This window comes from Mesocricetus auratus, unplaced genomic scaffold, assembly GCF_017639785.1.
Source record: "Mesocricetus auratus isolate SY011 unplaced genomic scaffold, BCM_Maur_2.0 Super-Scaffold_100022, whole genome shotgun sequence".
Classification (NCBI taxonomy): Eukaryota; Metazoa; Chordata; class Mammalia; order Rodentia; family Cricetidae; genus Mesocricetus; species Mesocricetus auratus.
Window position 1 is genome coordinate 18,386,155 of NW_024429203.1, and position 7,405 is coordinate 18,393,559.

The window sequence follows — 7,405 nt, forward strand, 5'->3', positions numbered from 1 at the left end:
CCCAAATACTGACTCTCTCTCTTCTCTCTCTCTCTCTCTCTCTCTCTCTCTCTCTCTCTCTCTCTCTCTCTCTCTCTCTCTCTCTCTCTCTCATAAGTGGCCTTAAAGTTATCAATTTATCCTCTGTGTCCACTCCGATTTCCTTTTGTCAACGAGAGCAAGAACTTGTGAAGGGAACTCTATGCCCTCCACGGTACATAATTTAGTTCTTAAGCGTCTTCTGTTAACACTGGTTTTCTATACTTATTTGCAAACACTTTTTTTCTGCTAACTTGGGTCTTTGTTTTTTCAAGGAAAATAAAGCAATGCTAAAGAAGATCCCAGATAAATAATAGTGTAATGGTATTGACAAATTCAAATACAAAAGCTAATAGCTCTATTTAATACATATAATCTTTAAATACAAATAGAATCATGAGACACCCATGTTACTAATTTATTAAACCATTTTTTGTACAGCTGTTATACATCAGACACAATAGGGATCAACTCACCAGCAATTCAGGATCTCACTATGTAGTCCTGGGTTTCCTGACTTTTAAGTACATCAGTTTAGTCTAGGACTCACAGAGATCCTTCTGCTCTTGTCTCTTGAATGCTGAGATTAAAGGCAAACATAATTGTGTTCAAATCCTTATCAATTTTTATATGAAAATTATTGAATTTCTATCAGAGAGTAATTTGATAGAATGTATGGGATATTTTTCTGCCTTACTCCATATTCATTCCATTCAAAGGTCAAGCTTGGTAGCCAGTGTTGCCACTGTTAACAATATGCTTTTTTATTTCCTCCTTTATTTTTTAAGATTATAGTATAATTACATCATTTCTCCCTTTCCCCTTCCCCCTCCAAAACCTTCCCATACACCCCTCCTTGCTCTAATTTAAATTATTAGCAATCTTTTTATTATTGTTACATGAATATATGTATATACATCTATTTCCTAAATATAATTTGTCCAGTCTGTGTAACGTTACTTGTATGTGTTTTCAGAGCTGACTATTTTAGAAAACCTATTGTTGTGTTTTTTCCTGAGCAAGACTATTTCCACCTCTACAATCACTCCTTATTTAAATATATAAAATGATGAAGTGGACTCACATCACATCCTCCTTAGATTACATCACTGTGGACTTTAGAGTTGAGTGAGGTTTTCAGCTCTAGTAGAACATATGTACTAGTTCTTCTTGGCCTTTATCTGTTCTAAATTGAATTAGGGCAACTCAAGCATTAACCAAAATAAGGGTAAAAGCAAAGCACTTATAAAAGGTAAGCTATTGTATTGAGATGGACAATACAGTGACCTGGGTTAAATAAAGACAAAGAATTGAATTAAAGGAGTGAGTTATGTAAGTCTAAAGCAGAGTAGACACCTTAGGAACTAAGATCCTTTCCACTCACTACTCCATTAGTAATGACAGTAATAACAATGGTCATTGCACACACAAGACCATACCATCTGGTGGATATTCACCGTGTTTCAAGCACTGGAGATTCATTCATAAAACTTCATTCATCTTAAAAATATTTACCCATAAGTTGTTATTTCTATTGTAAGTTAGATCTGTAGATAGGAAGTTGACATTCAAACACACCAAGAAGAACTCATTTCCTGTTATTTTCCACATTTGTACTTCTACTCTTTAGTAAAATCTGTTCTCTCTTTGCCTCTCCTTCCTAAGAAAGCCTCTTGTATGGCTGGGAAATTAAGACGTTTCTGGAGGACTTCTATGGTCACTTTTTGCAAAAGTGAGGGAAGACTTCATATCTCATTTTCTCCCAGGCATTGCCAGCCTATTTGTTTGTAAATGTAGTGTGTGTGTGTGTGTGTGTGTGTGTGTGTGTGTGTGTGTGTGTGTCTATTTGCATGTCCATGCACATGCCATGGTGCCCGTGTGCTGGTCAAAGCAAAGGAAAATAGGGCAATTTATGAGACTCATTTCTCTTTCTCCACTTTATTGATTCCAGCAATTAAATCAGGTGATCAGGCAGGCACCTTTACTGGCTAAGCTATCTCCCCATTTCTCATTTTCAATATTGAATTTAGATTTTAATTGAAATTTTATTTCATTTTAGAAATAACACAACATACATTTTCTTCCTTTCACATATTCTTTCTTGACATCAGCTCCAACACAGGAACTTTTGATCTACACAGTGTCATTTCTCATAAAGATTCTAGACAGGCTGAGACCGGAGCTATTAAAAGAACATGACTAAAGATAGGGGCCAGGCTAACATGGGTGAAAACATTCCACTAAGGAAAATTTAGAATGTAAAAACAAACACAGTAACATTCTGAGGAGCGGACTGAAGGCACTTACTTTTCACAAATGCTATTATTATCTGAACAGCCTCAATACCAGTGAGCCTTCCACATCCTCCCATAGTTATGCAAAGGCCTTGCAAGGTTCTGGTCTTTGTTCATGCTCTGATGTCATGAGATTCTGTGATTCCACAGTCTCACTGGCTTTTCTTTTTGATTTCAGAAAAATGCATTCCCCGAGGATCAGGAAGTCCTCGGTGTTGCCTGTTAGTGTGAGAAGCAAACACTGATAGTCAGACCTTGAGAAAAGTTCAAGTACTCGTTCTGTAGACCTGGAAACAGGACCCCAGTTTTCCAAAGTGTAATAGCTAGAACTTGCACTTCCCTTTCACAATAAGAACAGTGAGCTCCAGTCAAGGAGCTTCCATGCCTACTTAGAATCATGTCTCATGAGGCCTATGTAATCACTATCAGAATACCCTCTCCCTGGATTGTTAGCTCAAAGTGTTTCGAAAAACCTCTTAGGCCCTGCTTGGAGTTCAGAAATAGCTCTGAGGGAACAATTAATTTGGCAACTCTAGTCATCATCCAAACATGAAATTATGGTGAGGATGTCATGGTAAACAGATTCTCCAGTATTATTTGCACAGTAGAAAATACTTCAGTTCTTATAGTATTAGTTCATGTGAAATGCTGTCCCTCCATTTGATTGTTTTCTGTATTATTAAGACTCAGCTACATCAGTTATCCATCATTTTAAAAATTACCCATACATGTCAAAAGTTAAAGAATAAAGGAAATCTAGATACCAAGATAACAAATAACCCAATTTAAAAATGGGGTAGAGATATAAACAGAGAATTCTCAACCTAAGAAACTCAAATGGCCAAAGGATATTTAAAGAATTGTTCAACATCCTTAACCATAAGGGAAATGCAAACCCAAATGATTCCAAGATGCCAGCTTACTCTTATCAGAATGGCTAAGAACAAAAACTGATGACAGCTTATGCTGGAGAGGATATGGAGAAAGGGGAACACTCCTCCATTGTTGGTGGGAGTGTAAACCTTGAGAGCCACTTTGGTAATCAGTATGGTGGTGTCTCAGAAAATTGTGAATCAATCTACCACAAGACTCAGTAATACCACAGTATGCACAATCACACCACAAGGACATTTGTTCAAGTACGTTTCATTATTTGTAGTAGCAAGAACCTGGAAGCATCCTAGATGTCCCTCAACAAAAGAATGGATAAAGAAAATGTGATATATTAACACAATGGAGTACTACTCAGTGGTAACAACAATGACTTTATAATCATGAAATTCACAGACAAATGGATGGAAAAAATCATCTTGAGTGAGGTAACCCAGACCCTTAAAGACAAACATGGTATGCACTCACTCATGAGTGAATAATTAGACATAAAACAAAGGATAACCAGGATACAATCCACATCACAGAGAAACTAGGTAAAAAGGGGGAACCCTAAGAGGGACACACATTGATGACCCCAGGAATGGAAAGTAGTTAAGATCTCCTGGGTAAACTAGGGTAAAGAGTGTGAATGGTAGATGGGAACATGAGGGATCAAGAAGACCTAGTTGGAGGAGGCATGGAGAGGGAGAGCAATGAAAGAGATATCTTGATATAGGGAGCCATTATGGGGTTAGGGAGAAACTTGGTGCTAGACAGAAATCCATAAGGATGAGCCCACTTAATACTCCTAGCAATAGTGGAAAGGGTGTGTGAATGGGTATTCCACTTTAATCATACTAGTGACTACCTTAATTGTCATCATAAATTTTAGAAAGAAACTTACATTGAGATTCTTCTATGGCAAAAGTTTGCTCCAAAATAGAAATGGAAATTAGGACACAACCAAAAAGTTAAAGTATGTCACAAAATGTTTGTGAACGTTAAAACTTAAAAATAGCATGTTTATAAAAATCTGCTTAAAGAGCAAAGACTTCTATATTTTATCAAAATAATTGCCTATAGTCTCCACTGAGTTTATAGTTAGGAAGCTTAGTCTTGACAAAGTCAAAGATCAATTAACAATTTGTCCTTCCTAAGTTGCAGCTAAACATTACACAACAGCTAAATTTTAAACCACTAGTATTCAATTCTGGTGTATCTGACATTCTGGATATCCAACAATCTTATATGATGGCCAAAGCCAATGAGAGTCTACTGTAACAATCAATGTTCTGGAAGTTGCTCCTATGTCAGGCTAGATTTCAGGGAAAGATGAGACATCTTCAAAAGTCTCCTGAACCTTTAAGAAGTCACCAGCCCTCTTGATCACAGAGTTTGAGCTTTACTCAGGGTAAATTTCTAAAAGGAGTAAGGGGTGAATATAGAGGGAAATATCTTAAGTGCTTCCAAGGGAAACAACATTGCTGACTAGACCCTGACACACTCCCAATTAATGGCTTAACTTGTAGAAGCAGAGTAAGTAACACTAGGCAGCCACAATTGACCTTAAGAGTAAAGGAGATATAGTTCAGTTATGGGCGTTAGCCTGGCCTCAAGTGCCAGCAGGAATGAAGATCCAAAGAACATAATAATCTGAAGTAATATTGATCAGTAACAACCTCAACAATCAAAAACTAGACTAGACTTAAGAAAGGGAGGAAGAATGACACAATGACTCAGTTTACAGACCTTCCTACACAACTCTAAGGGTGAACTACTAACAAGCACACAAGTCAATCACAGCCAAGCCAAATGTTATACAAAGATAAATTCTATTATTTAAGCTGTCAGAGGCTATATTTTGTGCTCTTTATTTCTTTTGTGGGGACACTTCTTGCTACTTAATAGTTAGAATCTTATACTAATCCATCATTGAATTTTACCTCAGTATCATTCACTTGTATGTTACTTTATTTTTTGTTATTCTATGACAATTTGATACAGCAATAATGATTTTGGTCATTTTCACTTCCTCCAATGCTAAACCCTTTCTCTCTTGCTGAAACTCTTTTTTCCCAGTAGTCCCTTTCTTCATACTTTTATGTCACCTTTTTGTATGTAACTCACTGAATTTAACTAGGGTCGATTGCATCAGCATACATGGAGGGTTATGTTGTTCATTCAAGATATACAACATGGGATCTCCTGGGACAAACATGATCATTAATTTACTGGTCTTCACCCTTTGTTTGTCACGGAGTCATTTTTTGTTATCATTGTGTTTCTTTGGTTTAGAGCTCATATTTTTACTCAAACTTTATCTTAGAGGTCATGTGGTAGTTTCAAATTAAATTCTTTGTGATACAAGGATTTCAGGAAGGTCCTCTACAGAAAATTTGAAACCTCTTCTTTCTCCAATAGATGAATTAGATAGAGAGTTCTGTGGCACATCCCAGACAGGGGAAGCACTCTTCATTAATAGCAGAAGAACCTAAAACTCTCAGTCAGTACCCAAATATTCTGATTTATGCATCTAAAAGTCTGAAACCTAGGATTCAAGTCACCCAAATCAGTATTTTCTTTTTTCTTTGTGTGTACGCATGTGTGTGTATGTGTATTTGTGTTGGGGGGATACATATTTATAAGTCAAAAGTGGTCAGTGTGTACTATAAAGTTTTTTGGTAAATTGCCAAGTGCTGTTTGTACTTCTGAGAGCACACAAAGAACAAGATGGATTACCCTTGTCTCACAGTTGACACTGTTTATCTTCCTTCCTTCAAGACTCCTTGTTAAAGAGAAGTCTAATTCCCAGAAGCATGAGGCAAAGAAAGATGAGGAACAGAAAATAGCTAAGGGTACTAAACACAATGGACATCTGAGAACAGCTACACCATAAACCATTTTTACCAGGGTAACTATGCCTTATCCCACGATATAAAAATGTCCACAGGGGAAGCAAACACTGAAAGCTCTTTCATATACATAGTCTCATGGGGACTTCTGGATCTGGAATTCCAGGAGGACTTTCAACATGTTCCCTCTAGTTATCTCTGTCAGATGTTGTAAATACCCAAGTTGATGATGTTTTTCTGTCTATCTGATACTTTGAATTTGGTCTTTTATTTAGCAGCCTTATCCAAGGGGATACTGTGCTGTGCCTAGGATTCTAGATCAGGAACTCCAGTAGGCTGTCTGTACTATGCTTGCCTAGTCACTTCTAACGGATGTTATAAGTTCCAGATTTGATGTCATTTTGCTGTCTACCTGCTGTCTGCTAATAGTTACTTCACTTTCTCCTGTTGAAGACATACTAAACTCACTCATTTGAAATCTGCAATACAGCTATCACAGATAATTTCTCAGGAAATAATGGGATGTCCCTCTATTACTTTCACCTTACTTGGGAGACAGTTTTCATTCCATTGTCTATATTGGCTTGGCAGTGAGTTCCTGGCATCTTCCTGTAAATGCTGGGATTAGAGGCAGCTGTAACATATACTTCTTATTATATAGACTCTGAGGATCTAAACTCAGGTCCCCAGGCCTTCATACAGGCAGTTTATTCACTGGGTCATCCCCCATTTAAAGTATTTTTTGCCTTGAGTTAATTTTCCCAGGTATTTTGTCACAGTGACAGAAAAGAAAAATGATAGAATACTAGCTGACAAGATCAGTTTAATGCTAGCTGTCCTTTACTTTTAATCCTAGCTGTTCTTCTCTAACACTTGTGTTGAGCCTGCCCAGGAAGCTCACATCACAAGATAGGTCTGAGAATTTGCAGCCATCTCACAAGGTGTTTAGAGATTAAGTAGAAACTCTAAGCTCCTAATATTTGTTAAACCAAGATACTTAGGAGATGGAAATGAAGATATGTGATACAGTCACAAATATAAATGGAATCAATCCAAGATCTCCATAGTAGTTTGGAAAATGTCAACGCATGGCTTTTGTCTCTCTCTCTCTCTCTCTCTCTCTCTCTCTCTCTCTCTCTCTCTCTCTCTCTCTCTTTGTTAAAATAATGCTGATTTTAAACTTCCATCCAATTCCTGCTCTTATGAACCTGAACCTTACTATTATTGTACTGAAATTCGTGGAAGAACAAAACTGAGTAGATAATGATAATGCAGGCATGGACCAGGATCGATGCTACAGTGCTTACTTGAGATTCCATGACATTTATTGTAATTTCTCTGGAAGCTATAAGTGTTGTTCTGCATATG